The sequence below is a fragment of the Nannobrachium achirus genome, assembly GCF_963921795.1.
Source record: "Nannobrachium achirus genome assembly, chromosome: 4".
Lineage (NCBI taxonomy): Eukaryota > Metazoa > Chordata > Actinopteri > Myctophiformes > Myctophidae > Nannobrachium > Nannobrachium achirus.
The window spans coordinates 9,786,363-9,805,378 of NC_137813.1; positions in this window are offsets into that span (position 1 = coordinate 9,786,363).

Below are 19,016 nucleotides of genomic sequence, written 5' to 3' on the forward strand. Positions count from 1 at the left end.
TGGTCTATCATCCGGTGAGGATGTTTTGGAGAATGAGATATGCGCAACTGCCGACAAATGGCCTTGACACCAGCCAATGGTATGTGCTTCCAACCTTCTCCAGTGTCCATAGCATTCCTCGACAGCCAATCGGCATCCACATTGTCTCGCCCAGGCTTGTAGATAATGTCAAAATCATAGGTGGTTAGAGCTGCCAACCACCTGTGACCGGCAGCATTTAGCTTAGCTGATGACAAGACATATGTCACCGGGTTGTTGTCCGTCATTACGGTGAACCTTGCTCCATAAAGGTAGTCGTGAAATTTATCCACAACGGCCCACTTTAGGGAGAGAAACTCAAGTTGGTGGATAGGGTAGTTGCGTTCAGCTTGGCTTAGCTTCCTGCTGGCGAAAGCGACAGGTCTTAACCCCTCCGGATATTCTTGGTTCAATACAGCCCCCAGACCATCCAAGCTGGCGTCGATGTGGAGGATATAGGGTTTGTTGGGGTCTGCAAAGGCAAGTACCGGGGCATGGGTAAGGCTGTATATTATCTTTTGGAAAGCTTCAGAGCAGGCAGGTGTCCAACGCTGTCCAAAAGGCTCAGAGACTTTAAAGTATTCAGACTTTGTTTTAGATGATTTTCTTCCCCGCTGCACTGGCGGATAGCCTTTAGTCAATTCAGTTAGTGGGCGAACTATAGAGGAGTAGCCCTTTATGAACTTCCTGTAGTAGCCACAGAAACCCAGGAAGGACTGCAAGCTCTTAAGGCTGGTAGGCGGCTTCCACTGTGAAACAGCTGACACTTTGTCTGGGTCTGTGGCTATTCCGGCTGCCGACACTATGTGTCCCACATACTTGACTTCGGGTTGGCAAAATTGACATTTATCAATTGAAAGCTTGAGGCCATACTCTTCCAAGCGGTCAAGGACCTTTAACAGGCGCTCTTCGTGTTCCTCTAATGTTCTACCAAACACGATTATGTCGTCAAGGTAGACTAGACACTGCAGAAGGTTCATGTCCCCAACCGCCTTTTCCATGAGCCTCTGGAAAGTGGCTGGGGCTCCGGTTATGCCTTGGGGCATGCGCTCGAACTGGTAGAATCCGAGTGGACATATGAACGCCGTTTTCTCTTTATCTTCTTCTGACATGGCGATTTGATAGTATCCACTACGGAGGTCCAGCACTGAGAACCACTGGCAACCTGTGAGAGAGGCTAAGGCGTCGTCAATTCGAGGTAGAGTATATTGATCAGGTATGGTACGAGAATTGAGAGTGCGATAATCAATGCACATTCGGATCTTGCCACTTTTCTTTCGGGCTATTACTATGGGGGAGGCGTATGGGCTGCGCGACTCTTTGATGATGCCAGCGGCAAGGAGCTCCTGCAGGTGGCGGCGAACGTCGTCGATTTCGGCTGGTGCCAGGCGGCGGACTCGCTCTCTGAAAGGACGAGAGTCACTAAGCCGGATGTTGTGCTCAACCCCTTTTGCCAACCCGACGTCCCACTCCTCCAGTGAGAAAACCCCAGATTTTTGGGACAGCTTGTCCACCAACCTCTCTTTCCACGTTGCAGGAATAGGTGAACTACCGAAGTCGAAAAGTGTGGGGTCAATGGGGTTTGCATGGGTTTGATCTAGTTTGACTTCTGTGGCTATGTCAGCTTTGTGAACATGTGCAATGACTGTTCCCTTTGGAATGGCCTTTGACTTCAGGGACTCATTCCTCAGTACCACTGAGAAACGGTTCAAATCCATTTCACAGGGGAGCAGGACACATGGGGGCATTAACACTCCAGCTGGGAGTGTACCGGTAGATGGGGTCTCAATCAGGAGAACATTGTCACAAAGTGACACTTTAGTAGTCACTTTACAAATAGCCTTGCGTTCAGCTCCAGGGGGAATAGTTAGTGGACCCGGTCCTGCCCACTTTATTACAGCCACTGGGTCATCGGCTGAAGTCAAATCAGGTGCTCGTGCACTCACTCGCCACGTTTGTGCAGTACCCCCTCTGGCGGCAGCATGCATGACTTTAGGCTCATGTTTGTATGACCTGGCATTGGTTCCAATAATGACAGGGACCTGTTCAGGACCATTGGCTTCGGGGCACACCAATGCCAACACTAGTTTTGGGGCACTCGGGACCTCATCATCAGGAAAAAACACCTCCACTGTCACAAACCCTTTGTATGGGTAACTTGACTCGCTCAAGCCCCACAGGCCCAAGTTGGAGATCGGAATAATGGGAACATGTGACAGGTGTTGTGCATACCAGCCCTCAAAGATTATAGAGACGTTGGAGCCACTGTCCATCAGAGCAGTGCACTGATGTCCCTCAATCTGCACTGTTCCAAATGAGGACTCGCCCACTAGACCAGGGGGAAAACTGACTGCCCCCTGAGCCTCAAGGTTGCTCTTTAGGGCAGATCCACTCCTCTCTTCTCCAGTTGTAGGGCCTTTCTGGTTTTGTTTGAGCTTATGCATTGACTGTAGCAGTTTCCTGATCACCTTTTGGGGGTTTTCGGGAGCACTACAGTTGGTGGCTATGTGACCATCATCTCCACATCGGTAGCAGAAAAACTCTCCTCTAGGCGATTTTGGTCCTTCCTTAGACGCAGGTCTGTCAAACCTGTAGTTCTTGCCTTTCCCTTCATTTGATGTAGCCATCGTGCTATTGGAGACAGTCAGGACACTCATTTGGCTCTGTAGGCTTGTTACTTGTCTTCTTAATGCTTCAACCTCCGACTCAGCTTGAGGCTCTGCCCTCCTGCTTTTCTGGCTTGTAGCAGGTTCTGGGCTTAGATTGGGGGACTCCTGTCCTCCCATGGTCAGCTGTAAAACTAGTGACTGAAGCTCTTTTATTTGACCTTTCAGGTCATCTACCTCAGATGGCTTAACTTTCGCATCGTCAGATGTACGGACCTGGCGTACCGTAGAATTCAAACTTCGACGAGCAGCATCATGGTCTTCCTCCCCACGAATCTCATTCAACAGCCGCATAAAGGTGGGAGGGTTGCTTTTCCGTTCCCTAAGCCGCAGCTTGAGGAGCATGATGTCTGATTCCACAGCGCCTCGGAGGAGCTGCTCCAGCCTTGAACGATCCCGCTGACGGCGATCTAGGCCACCTTTCTGTACAACTTTAGTGAGCTGGTTCTCCAACCTTCTCAAAAAATCTGAAAGTCTCTCTGCAGGCTTTTGCCTCATGGACCTAAAGCTGAAATAGAGGTCTTCACCGGTCTCCGAGGTTCCAAATGCGTCCTCTAACGCATCCAAATACTCTTCAGCTCCAGCTTCAGGGTCATTGTATCTCACTGCTTGAATAATCTCTAGGGCCGGGCCTTTTAAGCACTCCACTATTCGTTTGCGCTTTTCTTTATCAGAGCAGTCACATTCTTCTATCATCAGCTTGGCTTGCTCCAGCCAGTTATCATGAGACTCTTCGCCAGCTGGTGTGGGGACTACGCCCGAGTAGACCCGCAGGCGCCTGAATAGATTGTTATCTGGTGTAGGACGCATAGTTTTTACCAGCAAGTCTCCAACAGCTCGAATAATAGAGGCTGGTGTGTCCTCTTGCTGGGGTGCAGGTCCCTGAGGGAGTAGGGCTTGAACATCAGCAAAGGTCTTGCCTTCACTTTCCAGTAGTGTTTTTAGTTTGATTGTGAACTCATCAACTGGGGCTGGGCCAGTTGCTACTATTGTTACCTTCCAGGCAGCCCCACCATCTATGGGAATCAATTCAGGGGGAGCCGAGGCCGGGTCAACAATGCGGCGGCATTCGCATAGTATCACGTCACTGTCCAGTTGTGATATGAACTTATTGGCCCTTACTTTTACTTTTCCAAAAGCTTTTACAGTTTCAGCCGTGCTCTCAACATCAGCAGTGGTTGCCTCTTTTGGCACGCCACTTAAAGCTATGGAATGGGTTGGATCTATTCCAACTTCGTCACACCAAGCAACTAATTCTGTGATTAACTGTGGGTCTGGGGAGTGGGCCATTCTGAATTAAGGTGAGGACAGTTTTTACTATTGAACTTAGTTCTGGGGTACTGTTAAATGTAGTCACAAATAAATCAACTTAATCTCAGCAGTGCCTCCATTTTATGTAACGCTGCCTCGGTGCTGAAGCCCTTAGTAGACAGCGCCTGAGTTCTGACTTAACATAAACATCAGACTTTGAACTTATAGTATTGATCATATGTGACTGATATCTTTACCCCAGAAAGTATCACCTATTTAAAGAACAACAAAGTGGTATATAAAACAAATGAATATTTATTCACCATAAAGCACCTGAATAATGATGACCAAAAACAGTTCCCTTCACAAGGGTTAGACTTCAAAATAAAACCTTAACAGGTAGAAAACACAGGAAATGTTACACGGTCCTTAACTGTCTCTATAGACACCTCAGTGTCAACAATACCCAGAAGATTCTGAACCCAAAACCCCTGCTTGGCAAATAGTGCAGAAATATATATATCTGACAAACAGCTATATTGGCAAACAGCACTTAAATGTGCAAAATACTGTAACAGGCAAAATCCTGTAGACCTCTGCAAACCACCTAATATTAAATGAAATAAAAGTCCTTAAACCCTTTTAACTACCTCTGTGTCAGAGTAGTATGAATTACCTTTTTAAATTAAACAGTAGAATATGAATTAAGCTACTACCTTTGTAAACACTTTTTTAAACCCTGTTTTAAATGTAAACCCAAAATGAAATGAGTAACCAATCAACAGTCCTACTGTAAACCTCCTATTCACTATAGGAGAGATATGATTATAAATTCAACACTCAAAGGTACCTTGTACAATAGTGGGCCCACTTATTATACAAAACAAACAAAAAGCCGGCAATAAGGGAATTAACCAAACAAAATAAAACGTTGCAGGCCTGTTTGACACCGATGTGCCGTTTTATGAATGGAGTGATGAAGCCTCTTCACTCACGTGAGCCGAAGTGCAAAGGGTTACTCACAGTCTCGACGATACAAAGTTCAGAGTTCAGTCTCTTTTACAGTTCCAAAGGAAAAGACGAATGGTCTCACCACGTCCCACGATGCCAGAGGAACACCCAGCTTTTCCGGTCGCAGGGTGCGCTATCTGGTTCTCTGAAGACAGTCTCTATCTTCCAAAACGAACGCACTGTCCGCCGTTGTTGAATAGTTCACGTCACGTTAGCCACGTTAGCTTGAGGCTAAATACAGTGCAGCTGTTTACTACTGCACGAAACGTCTGCTTACTGTGGTAATGTCTCCCCAAAAACCGAACTCGTCTTGAATTCAGTCTTAAAGTAGTCTTCAGTGGTCAATACATATGCGTTAAACACTCAAAGATTTAAACACTTGGTTCATTCTTATAACGTGATGCTTTCGTTTTCATTCACGTCCTCTCCTCTCCCAGTCACACACCAAAACTCACTCCCAACTCTTAAACACACACACATTTTCTTTTCATGTCCCGCCCCCCAACCAATCACATGCTTAGAAAATGAAGGACATTCATCCTGACCAATCAGAGTCAAGTAAAAGAGAAAACACAGTACACATCAAGTTAGGCTGATCTCTTAAAGTGAACCAGACCCTTTTAACCTGTGGGCTTATGAAATGGACTGCCTAATGTTGAGGTTTTTGAAAATAGGCACAAATAACGCTGGGCAATTACCCAGGGGTTACATTAGTTTTAATTGTAGTGTACTGTATAATATGTATTGTCTTTAATGCACTGACCCAAGCAAAATCCTTTTTACTTATGGATAGTGAAGGACATCTAATTTAATCTTGTCTGTCTGTTGCTCACATACAGTCCACAGGCACACACACACAGAGGCATGTATACAGGCACACACTGATGACACACGCACGCACGCACACACACACACACACACGCACGCACACACACACACACACACACACACACACACACACACACACACACACACACACACACACACACACACACACACACACACACACACACACACACACACACACACACAAACGCACATCCTCCGTCTTTCTTTGTGTTTTTCTCCTTTCTTCTCAGTCGTCAGGTTAAGCACCGCCTCCTCCCCCAGCTTTTCCGATAGCGGCCAATTAGAGCTTGATGTTGAGCTTGATCGATACGCGCTTCCTGTTGACCTTTGGGGGTCGCCACGGGCAACCGTGGATCACACACTCACACCTACTGTACACCTATACACACACACGCACACGCACACACAAACACACACACACACACACACACACACACACACACACACACACACACACACACACACACACACACACACACACACACACACACACACAAAACGCCAGTCGATAGCTATTTGAGGATATGATGTCAGAACCGCCTCCCCATTGATCACTCGCTCACTCTCACGCACGCACGCACGCACGCACGCACGCACGCACGCACGCACCGCCATACGCACACACACACACACACACACACACACACACACACACACACACACACACACACACACACACACGGCTGTTGATAGCTTTGAGCATGTGATGGCAGAAACCGCCAACCCCATCTCACACACACACAAATACACGCGTGCATGTGCGTGCACACACACACACACACACACACACACACACACACACACACACACACACACACACACACACACACACACACACACACACCTACACACACCTACACACACACACACACACACACACACACACACACACACACACACACACACACAGGGGAATTCTAAACAATACCGTATGCTAACCGGTCACAGTGTATAAGCCTATAGCATGTTCTGCTGACTGCGCTGCTACTAACAATACCATATATCATCCCAACACGCCATACCTAATCAATGTGCTGGACAGGAAACCTTGTATGTTCAATACCCTTAGTCTTTCAAGGAATGGAACCAAATAACCTGTGTTCCAAATCCAATACTTTAACCACTATTTTATGCTTTAACTATTAAAAAATAGCAGATATACAAGCTCACAGCGCAGCGCGGCACTGAGTGCCTCACTGCAAGCTCGTAGATCTGCTATTTTAAAAAGATATCGTATCTTGAATTATTTTTGCAAATCTTTGAATATTTATCTTTTTTTAAAGCAAACATTTGTAATATTTGCTTCTTAGGGGGTCCCTAATACATATATTTTGAGATAGGGGTCGGCGGCCATACATATGCTAACTCTAGGGGTCCTTGACATTAAAAACTTTGAGCACCACAGATAAAGAAACATCCGTTTTTTTCAGAAAGAAAAGGGATATGCCCCAAACCACCTGTTTGGGGCATATAATTATAGACAAGAAAGCAAAAGCAAAACGTTGTTGTCGGGTGGAAACCGTTTGTTTTGTATTTATATTCATCATTTTAAAAATGATTCAAAGTAGTGAAAATAGCCAATCTACTGTGTGCTATTTTCACTACTTTTGCACGACACTTTTGTATGATGAAGTAGGCCTTTAATTTAGAACAAACGTTACAAAAAGGTTTATTCAAAAATAGCAGACCTACAAGCTCACAGTGCATCACTCCAAAGATAGATAGATAGATACCTTTATTATCCCAAGGGGGAAATTCAGTAATGCTCCATGCTGCTATGTGAGCTTGTACATGTTGAATCATTTTGAATTTTCTTTAAAGAGGTGGTGCCATAGTTTTGTACTTTTTCTGTTTCTGTGTCTAGGAGGTTGAAAGTACTTCATTAGACCCCCTTATGTGTTTTTTTTTTTTTTTTGAGAAATGATGTATTCTCTTAGTATTTGTTTGTTTTCTCTTGGAGGCTGCCACCTTGTGGTGAAAAGTGTCAGTTAAAAAACACAGATACTAAGTATGTCACAGTATCAACTCCTCCCCTATTTACCATTCACCCAACACTGTGGGGTGTGGCTATATCAGCTGGGTCACCACCCACCATGCCATCCATGCATACTTAATGAACTGGGGGTGTGGCCACATCAAAACCTAATTTTAACTCTTTCTGTATACTTTTTTGGAAAAAATCTTCCTCCTAGTATAATCATAATACCTGATAATCATGTTTTAGAGAGGGGGGAAATCATGGCACCACCTCTTTAACATAAATCTTCTCTTCTTTTGTCCCTGACCCAAAACCTTTTCCAGTGGGTGGGTTCTGAATATATTTGATACACATATCAAACAACTTGGTGGTCCTTGACATGAAAAAGTAAATAAAACAAAACACGTTTAATCGTGCACATAAAAGGTTTCTTCCCGCCAGTGGCGATGCACTCCTTCATCCCACACGCCACAAATAATCCATTTTACACACGCACACACGCGCACACACACGCACACACGTACACCTCTCCCCCTTCGTCTCACCTAATAGAAAGCGAAACAATAGAAAGACAATAAGAGGAAAAACAATAACACCTACAGTAACGTCTCCAGGGACTAGAGCCGCAGTGTCATTCTGGTGTCATTTATCAAAATGACAGAGTGGGCAATTCTGGAGAAAGTTTACACAGAGAGAGAGAGAGAGAGAGAGGAGAGAGGAGAGAGGAGGGCATCACTGTCACCAGTGGATACCTGCATTCCCAGTGGTGAAAGTAGGCCTACTTAGATTTGTTGTTACTTAACTAAAGCTAGGAATACCACAATACTAGAAACACTTGGCAGTGGCAGTGGCTCAGGGATAGAGAAACCGTCATTAGAACACAGAGGGTTCTGGAGTTTCGGAGTTCGATCCCGGGCTCCCCCAGAGTTGAGGGCTTTTTTTCGCATGGAAAAAAACAGGCGATTCCGTTTTTGTAAGGAGAACAATGATTCTCTATGGCATGCACCCCGGCCCCCGAATTTGCCATGCGGCAGGTGGCTGCGGCAGAGCGTTTTCTTCCCGATCGAACCCAGTTCGATTCGTGCGTCTTGTCGCATGCGATAAAAACTCCTTTTATGACTCCTTTTCGGTTCCGCAGTGTGGATTCCGCACAGACTTGCACACCACATCCAGTGCGTTTTAATCATGCAGCAAACGGAAAAAACACAACGGTCCTGTGTGCAAAGCCCTTAACCCATTTGTAGCCGATCCCGAGAATACTCGTGAAAAATACTCGAGTACTCGGAGTGCTGATCCCAATTATACTCGCGTAATATACTGTATACAGTAAAGCTGGCAAGCTTACCGTACGGTCCGTTGGAAAGTCCTGGCACGGGTGGACTCGCCGATTCATCATCATCGCGGATCCACGTGCACACAATAGTGATTCCTTAACATGGAAGCCGACGGTCTATCTCATCTTTTATGTCCATTTTACATATAATAGCACAAGCTGAAAGGCAACGATCCTCCATTACTGCAACCGCATGGGACGATGATCACTTCCGGTGAATGACGTCATGACGTCAAAAAGGAAATGTTTGCGCAATCGACTCCTGGCCTTCAAAATAAGAGACTGGCCGCGGACGGAGCCTGCGAGCGGAAGCCTGTACATTTTAGCCCGTTCATGTCTGGAGCACAAAATGAGTTAAGTTAAGTGTCGAAGAGTCCTCCTCTCCCTGAGAGCAGGTTGGTGCCTTGCATGCACGGTTTCCTCTGCCATTGGTGTATGAATGTGTGTGAATGGGTGAATGTAATGCACAATCTCTGTAAAGCGCCTTGGATAAAGGCGCTATATAAATGTACCATTTACCACTAATCTTTTCAGGATTCGAATTCAAAAATAGCTGAAGTAGCAGATCTACAAACTCAAAATGCGTCCGGTGCATCTGCTACTTATGATGCTTTTGTGTGACAGACTGTAGTATGATCTACTTTAGTTGTGTAGTAGGATGTTAATTTATGGGGGGAAAAAAACACAACGATTTAGAATAAGGAAATGGGAGGTTCCTGCCGACAGGAAGGATATCGTCGTTGTCGGGTGGAAACCTTGTATGTCCAAAACCGTTCGTTTTGCATTTATAATTCTAAAAATTATTTAAACTAGTGAAAACAGCCGATCTTCAAGCACAGTGCGAGGCGTTGTGTGCTTGTAGATCTGCTGTTTTCACTACTTTTGTGCGACGGCCTTGTACGATGAAGTAGCGCTTTACTTTGAGAAAAAAAACATACAAATTTGAAACTTGGAGATACGAGGTTTCCACCCGACAACGACGATATATAAAACATTAAGCCAAAGGAAACACATTATAAAAAGGATTCAGTAGAGCAAGCGAGAGAGAGAGAGAGGGAGAGAGAGAGAGAGAGAGAGAGAGAGGGAGAGAGAGAGAGAGAAAACAAGAACTACTGCGTTACATTTCCACCTCCGCTGCCTCCTGTTTTAACCCCAGCCTCCCACTATAGTGTTTTCTCTTTTTCTTTTTTCTCTCCTTCCTCTATATATCCTGAGCCATGGTTGGTTCTCGCCACCCCGGGGAGCACCCAGACGGCCTTGATCTTTAGCCAGGGACAGTGGCTGGTTGGCGGGGAGGGCAGAATGTCACCCTGCCCTCCTCCCCTCCAGGTCTCTGGAAGTCAACACATGCAGGGACACTGTGACTCTGTGACTGACCGCACGGCACAGTAAACAACCTGCTCTGGACTGGTCTGGACGTAGGAGGGGCAGCTCAGGGCACTCAACCCACAGCAGGGTTATTATAGGCTGGCCTCTGTGTGTTTGTGTTTGTGCGTGCGTGCGAGTGTGGTAGAGAGAGACTGTACTTGTGAGGATCCACAAGTAGGCCTATACCATCGTAAAATAGTACAAATATGGGAACATTCTCCTTCTACAATACTGCATGCCACTCAAGTGTGGAATTCCTAGACTATTTCCATTAAAACATGTAGCTCGCTGGCCTCCTTTAAAACGGCCCTGAAAATTCACCTTTCAGGAGGCCAGAGGCGAAGGTAGTTATCACTTCTCCCATAAGACAGGCCAGAAGTGAGACCCCCCTTACCTTACATCCACCCCCTCTTTTCCCCTGCGCTGAACATATAGTGGGTTTTTTTTGTTTTGTTTTTTGATGCATCGAATGTTGTTTTGTTATTGTTGCTGTGTCTGTGAATTGAGTGCCAAGGACTTCCGAGGTAAACAAGACCGTAAAAGGCCTTATTTGGGATGTTCCTGTTGGGCATGATGTTCTAACTGTAGGCCCCTGTGCAGGTTATGACCGATATAATGAGTCACTCTTGACAACGTACTTTAACTGCAGAGGTTCTTGTTTATTGACGCTCCTCTCAACACATGTGTATACACTGTTGTGTACGTGCAACACCTTAACCCTTCCGGTGCGTGCACCGCTCTATACAGTCCGGTCTCTTAAAGAGACATACACACACACACACACACACACACACTTGTAGCTGCAATATATATTCATTCACATGACAGCCCCTACCTGTGCCGTGCTATCTCAATGTGACGACTGTACATGTGATGTTGATGGTTACCATTCATTGTGACTAATAAAATATTCATTCAATCAATCAAACCAGTAATCTGAGAAAAAGATAAATGACATTTAGATTTTTAGGTTCAGGGTTTGAGGTTAGAGTTATTATTCCCTCATAGGTGCGTACTTGTGATATCAAAATAAGTGATATCACGGTGCGACATAGATCTGCTATTTCCGGTGCTTTGGGGTTAGGTTTAAAAATGCCAACAACCCCCCAAAAATATCGGTAAAAATGGCATTCATAAAATGGCTCTGCTGTGTGCGTGCGTGCATGTGTGTGTGTGTGTGTGTGTGTGTGTGTGTGTGTGTGTGTGCGTGTGCGTGCGTGCGTGCGTGCGACGTGCGTGCTTGTGTGCGTGCGCGCGTGCACACGTGCGTGTGCATTCTAGTTTAAAGATATGCTCATGTCTTCTGGAGTTGGTTATGTGATGTTGACTGACTCGTGTTATCTTGGGACACAGTTATTGCTGCTGCAACGTGTTTTTTAAATGTATTTTTATGTTATCCTTTTTTTAGTGCAGTGTCTGTCATTGTGTGATGTTTTGTTGTGTAAGCTGTTTTTAAATTTAATATAGCTGACTGTCACAAGCATTCTAACCAATCTAACAATTCTGTGAGTGGACCGCAATGTAAAATAAGTCCTGGACACTGTTTTTAACCAACGTGTGTGATTTGTGGGTTATTTGCAATTCAAATAAGGTAAAGCAGCGTAGGCCTATATGCATAGTTTTGTGGTGTGTAGTAGAACAGTAAACAAGCCCTGTGATCCACCCTCCCCTTTTTGTGTTATCATTTTTGTTTTATTTTTTATCCCACGATTTTGTAACCCATTTTTTCACCCAGTGTGAATTGCCTATCTCTGCACTCCCTCTGCCGCGCCAGGAGAGACAACGGACTGACCTCATGCTTTCTTCTATTCTGTCCAAGTTGCTTCTTTTCACCTGACGGGGGATTTCCCCGGTTTGGATGTAGCGCGTGGAAGGAACATGTTATTCCAACCAGTTCCTTTCCCCTCCATCAGGCGCCCCGGCTAGCCAGGGGGAGGCAGTATAGAGACCAGGATTACTGCATGTTTTTGTGAGGGTATCTACCCTAGGAGATGCGGGGAGAACATGCAAACTCCACACAGAAAGGCCCTTTTGCCAACCCCACCTAGGGTGTTATCATTTTAGCATTAACCTTTGCCTGTACTGTTGACAAACCTTCATTACGTATTCAATCAATCAATCAATCAATCAATCAATAAATCAGTCAAATCAATCAATATTTAATCCTATAGCCAGTGACTGGTATTCGCAATTAGCCTCCTGCCGTCAGAGGAAATGATTTATCATATTTAACTGCCCTTTCATACATGTTTAGCGATAGGTGAACACATGACATGGGCTTTGATGTCATCAAAGAGACTCCTCCGCTATGATACCATCATCGTGACATTACCACGGTGTTGATTTGCATTAACAACCCATTTAGGCCTAGAATTATTGAATGCTTTAACCAGTGAAAAATAGCAGATATACAATCTCACAGCGCGGCGCCGCGCTGCGAGCTTGTAGATCTGCTATTTTTGAAAAAGTCGTGAAAATGTGTGCAAATCTTTGAATATATGTATTTTCAAAGCGAACGTTTGTAACTCAAATTTTGCTTCTGGGTGGTCCCTGGAACTAGATATTTTGAAATGGGGGTCCGTGGCCAAATAAATATCATTTTGGGGGTCCTTCACATGAAAAGGTTTGAGCACCACTGACATAGTAGTCTCTCAAGAACAGACTAACTGAGCTCCGGTCAAGTGAAAAGGACCTTTTCTTTGACGATGGCTGGCCAGATTGCTGACATAGAAACATAGGTTTTTTCCAAAAAATCTTAGAATGATTCAAAAGACACTTATAGAATCGGGTCAAAATTCTAATTTTCACGATTTTTCAAAAATAGCAGATCTACAAGCTCGCAGCGCGGCACTCGGTGCCGCGCTGTGAGCTTGTATATCTGCTATTTTTTTATATTTAAAGCATAAAATATTGCGTCATAATGTGTACAGGCCTAAATGGGTTAAAGGCTTCGTCGACCAAATATAAATGTCATCATATCAGATTGTACCGATATACACATGAAGGTTAAACACCACGTGTTGCCACATATTCACCCTAGATCACAGGTCTTCAAACAGGGGGTCCGGGACCCCTATAGGGGGTCCTCAGAGTTAAACTGCAAAGTGTCTGCCAAATCTTTGTGTGAAAGGATTTTTTATTTTATTTTACATTTACCACTTAGCACCCCTAATACCTGAGGGGAACATTCAATAATTGATTGCGGCCGTCAGGTCGCAATTACTATCAAAACCTCCACCGGCTGTCTGTCAGCCTGTCTGTCTGCCAGTCAGTCAGTCAGTCAGTCCGTCATGTCACACTTTTCCCCTACTCATATCTCTGCCACCGTTGCCCCTATCCATGCCAAACTTTGCACACACACACTCCTTGGCTGGCAAACCACAACCCCCGCCCCTGATTTCTCACATGCCCCTCTTCTAGCGCCACCATGAGGACACTTTTGTCCCTACTCTTATCTCTGCCACCGTTGCCCCTATCCATACCAAACTTTGCACTATACACTCCTTGGCTGGCAAACCACAACCTCCGCCCCTGATTTCTTACATGCCCCTCTTCTAGCGCCACCCTGAGGACACTTTTGGTCCTACTCTTATCTCCGGCACTGTTGCCCCTATCCATACTAAACTTTGCACACACACTCCTTGGCTGGCAAACCACAACCTCCGCCCCTGATTTCTTACATGCCCCTCTTCTAGCGCCACCATGAGGTCGCTGATCTCCCGATTAGGAAGTCTTACTGCGTTTAATCTGCAACACTTTTTGATAAGATACTGTATGTAGTTCCTTGCTTCATGACTGTCTCAGCTAAGGGGTCCTTGGCCTACATAACACTGAACACCCCTGCCTTAGATAAAGTGATTTGATGACTTTTTTCTGCAATAATAAAAAGGAACTTTATTGTAATATCACATATTTACACAAAACATAAAAATAAACAGATCCGATACTGAAATATTCCAGATATGAGTAGCAGGCCCGTCGTACACATTTATTTTTTTCACCCGCGTACAGCGCGGGCCGAAAAATGCAGGTTTTTCACAGGAAATTATACATTTTTTCTAACCCTTTTCCACTAAGAGATTTAACATCGACAGAGCGTAACGAGAGTGCCTACTAGACCCCCGGGGGACCCCAAATTGTCTGCACTAGATTGCAGATCTACGAGCTCACGCGCAGATGCGAGCTTGCAGATCCACCTCTGTTTGCTGCATGTTTGCCAATTATTATGCATGTTCAGGATATAATAGGGATGCTGGGGTAGTATAATGCGGTAGAAATGTGACCCAGAATCAACCCAGCAGCAAAGGAAGTATGTTGTCATGCTCGGCAGCAGATCATTTGTGACAGCATATACTGTCTGACATTTAATATTTACTATCAGTGCCGCATATCATCCATATTTCATGGAGTGATGTACAGTATGCGTCCACTGCTGCATTGCTGGATGGTATGACTCGGTTAGGCTCTCCATTATACTCTCACTGAGGAACTGGGAGGCCTTTTAAAACCGCTTCAAAAGTTTTTTTTTTCTTTTATGGCAGCGTGGCTCCTCTGAGGCAAGCCGCCTAGATCAATGGTCCCCCAGGGGTCCTTGGGGGGATTCCAGCTAATTAACGTTTGTTAATTTAGCTTTTTTTCTTTTCTTTTCTTTTCATAGTGTGAGAATGACCATGCTAGCGGTTGGAGTACAGTACAGAGGCCTTCTGTAGGTTTAAACCCGAAGGTGTATTTATTCACACAACCAACAAATATAACGTTCAATTCTTGTTACAAACATTGGGACTTTCCACCCCTCAGCTCTCTTATGTTCACACTGGCAGCAGCCTTTTATACCCAGGTGAGCTGATGAGCCGGCTTCATTCAAACCAAGGGGTGTGGTCTAACACTAACATATTATAAATAAATACCTAAACACACATAAAAATATTACAGAACTCTTAAAACTACAACAATAATGATCATGTATCCTTCTTCACACTATAATGCAACATACTTTGCATAGAATACTTATACAGAAATAGCAAAAGCACATCAAAACCCCCCTATTGACATCCTGACTATGGTCCAGACTAAAACACCAGGTACTGTTAAGCATTCAATCAGACTCAACAATAAAAGACTTCCTATACTATTTCACTTCTCTATGTCACTCTGAACATAATATTGCACTTTCAATTAAAGTGCCAATGTGCTGTGCAAACAATCAATAAATAATGGTTATGTGCAAAGGACCTCTCTCTGTTACTGATATTTACAATAACATTCTTATTCTTTTGAATAACATTTATTTTAGTTTAGTCATAGTTTACTCATCTGAAATGGTTAGGTCTAGTTTTAGTTGACTAAACATCATAAGATTTATTTTAGTCAACAAAATGTACAGTTGATTTTGTCTATGAAAATGTATGTTGACGGGCCTTGATGATGTCATGATGTTTACACTTGGTTGCATGCTGAAAATAGCCAATCTACAAGCTGCGACATGTTGTGAGCTTGTAGATTTGCTATTTTCAGAGCGCAACACGTACCGAGCGCAACCAAACATAAAATTACTTGTCTTTTAGTTCTGCTGGATCTCTTCTCCAGTAGACCTAGTACCTCCCTGTAGTCTAGTTTTCATGTTGTTGGCAAAATTGTCAATATATTTATTTATAGTCATAGTTTTAGTCTTCATAGCTATAGGTCAGGTTTAGGCTTGGCTCAGGGAAGAGGACGCCCCTGCCTTGCATACTCCAACATGAGCACATGACAGGAACCAAATAATGTACTACTTTTTTATTTAGTTTTCTATGGTATGTACTGTAAATGTGTATTTAGTGATTTAATTGTAATTTTGCTTGTCTTTTTCAATTTTACTGTAATTTTGAAATTTTACCCCAGGAAGAATAGTCACGTTTTTTTATTTTCTTTTCGTCTGTGAAAAAGGTAATCAACGAAAACATTTCGTCACAGTTTTTTTAGTGGGAACAGTGAGGATTTGGCTGTGTACAGTACATTCACAGCATGTACAGTAGCACTGTGTGCATGCCAGCTCTGTGCTATAATCCCCTCAGGCTGTCATTACATTGTGTATGCATTGCCTCTGGAACCCCATGTCCCCTCCGGCACACTGCTGACAGACTGAGTCCTATACTGTGTGCTCCCTCTCCAGGCCGTCGTCCTCAGACCAGCCCTCCATCTTCGCCTCCAGTCATCCCGGCTTCTCCATACATCTGGCTCCAAGCTCGCTGATGCTTATTTGCGCTCCTGCATCTTTCTTGAGCAGCCTACATCACCCACGTATGCAGTGGTGTAAAGCAACTTGTAAAGTGTAATTTAAAAGTACTGCACTTAAAGGAGTAGTTCACCCCCAAAATGACTTTATCCTATGGATTACTCCATGGAGACTTGAGTTCAATGATATTTTTTTGTGTTTGTCTCATTCCTAAGACAATGCATTTGGGTCCCCATCCAGAATCAATGGGGGTACATTCATTGTAGGAATGAGACAAATACAAAAAAATATCATTGAACTCAAGTCTCCATGGCGTGAGTAATCAATAGGAAAAAAGTCATTTTGGGGGTGAACTACTCCTTTAAGTACAAGTAGAGAATACTTCTACTTCTAGACCACTACATCTCGGATCCAAATATTATACTTTCACTCCGCTACAATTAGGCCTATTTGAAAACTTGTGTTTCTAGTTTCTTTGTAGATTTTGATTATTATTACAAAAACATACCATACCAACATTAACCACTTCAGCCCTATTTACATTTTGGCCATCTGAAAATAGCCGATCTACAAGCTCACAATGCGTTGCGATGCGATGCACTGTGAGCTTGTAGATCTGCTATTTTCGAATATGTTTTATACATTTGAAAACTTGTGAAATGGCACAATGAGTACTTTCTACTTTTGTACTTAAAGTCAATTTTGATACCAATACGTTTGTACTTTTACTCAAGTACATTTTGAATTCTGAACGTTTACTTGTAACAGAGTATTTCTATGTTGCAGTATTGATACTTTGTATAATTTGAGTACTTTTTCCAACACTACGCGTACAGTATGTTAGTGTGGGACATCCTCGTGACCGGTGCCTGTGTGTTGGTTGGTTCCCACAGCACCAATCTTCTGTCTGGCAGCTCTTGATGTCTTTGGCAGCATCCTGCTAGTCTCATTCTCCTGGCTGCTATTTTCTCGCTCAACCTTGGTGTTCCCGAACATGTTGGTAACATGTTCACTCTAGCTGATGTTAAGTACTGCAACTGCAACGCAACATTCTGGTGTAGCACCACCCCTGTCAGGAGACTTCTGCAGGGTTGGTTTCCATGCATTCACTGCCATAGAGAAGAACAGACAGACTCTACCGTTGCATAGAAGAAGCAGGGTTTGATTTGCTCTGAAGAGAGTAGCCATGGGAACCAAGGATTTCCGATGTTCTTTGCATGGACAATGCATAGATTAATGTCTTAACACAGTTTAGTTCCCTTTATTGTTGTGCACAGTCTCTTACTTTGAGACACAACCCAAAGGCATTCAGAGTCAGAAAAACAAAACAAAACATTAACAACAACTTCTGAATGACTTTATTAACAGTTATTAACTGATAAAAAGCCTGGATGGCTTGTTTCCAGTGTGGTCCTACTGTATATGTATTTAATTAATACATAAAAATAAATCATTAATACTAGGAGAAATAAAAGCTCCACTCCCGGAGTTTCAATTGGATAAATCAACACTTCACAGAGTTCCACATAGACTGCAGGAGAAGAGAAATAGCGTGGGGTCCATAACATAGCCTGGAATGGAAACTCATGAAACACATTTACATTATTCAAATGTAGGGGGGGGAAAGATACAGATACAGAGATGAGATGAAGATGGGGAGACATAAATAGAGCCGGTTTACCATCTCAATCACTCGCTCGCTCTCCTCTAGACGTCATCATCCTCATCAGATCGACTCCCGCAGCCGTGCTGGAGTCATGCTGGATCATTAAAAATGTTTTCTCTCTTTGTCTGTATGTTTTTTCTTTTCTCCCTTCCCTTCTCCGGAGTCTAATTAGCATTTATAGATTCATTGAGGAGTTTGATTATAGCTTTTAAACTGTCTTGCAGCTGGTCATTATGCTAATCCAAGAAGATTTCTGGTGTGTGTGTGTGTGCGCTGCTTTCATAACCCCCGCTGCACGCACGCACGTGCACGTGCACGCACGCACACACACGTCACACAGTCACAAACTGAGTGGTGTTTTCATGATTATAGGGTGTTAAAACAAATACAAGAAAATAGTTGTCTCTGACCATTGGAAAGCTTGCAAGTCCAAAGCATTTACTTCCAAATAAAGCCTACCCGCGTTCCAATGGATCCTATGTAGGCCTACAGTAGTTATTATTTAGTCAACAACGATATACTGTACAATACAGTCAGTAGCCTCTAAGGGCAGATGCATCCACTTTTAAAGCTGAATTTATTTCGGTTCAGTTCGGGTAGTCACAAAATCGCTGCAGCACCGAACAGAAGAATTAGTAATTACAGTGACATCGTAAAGGAGC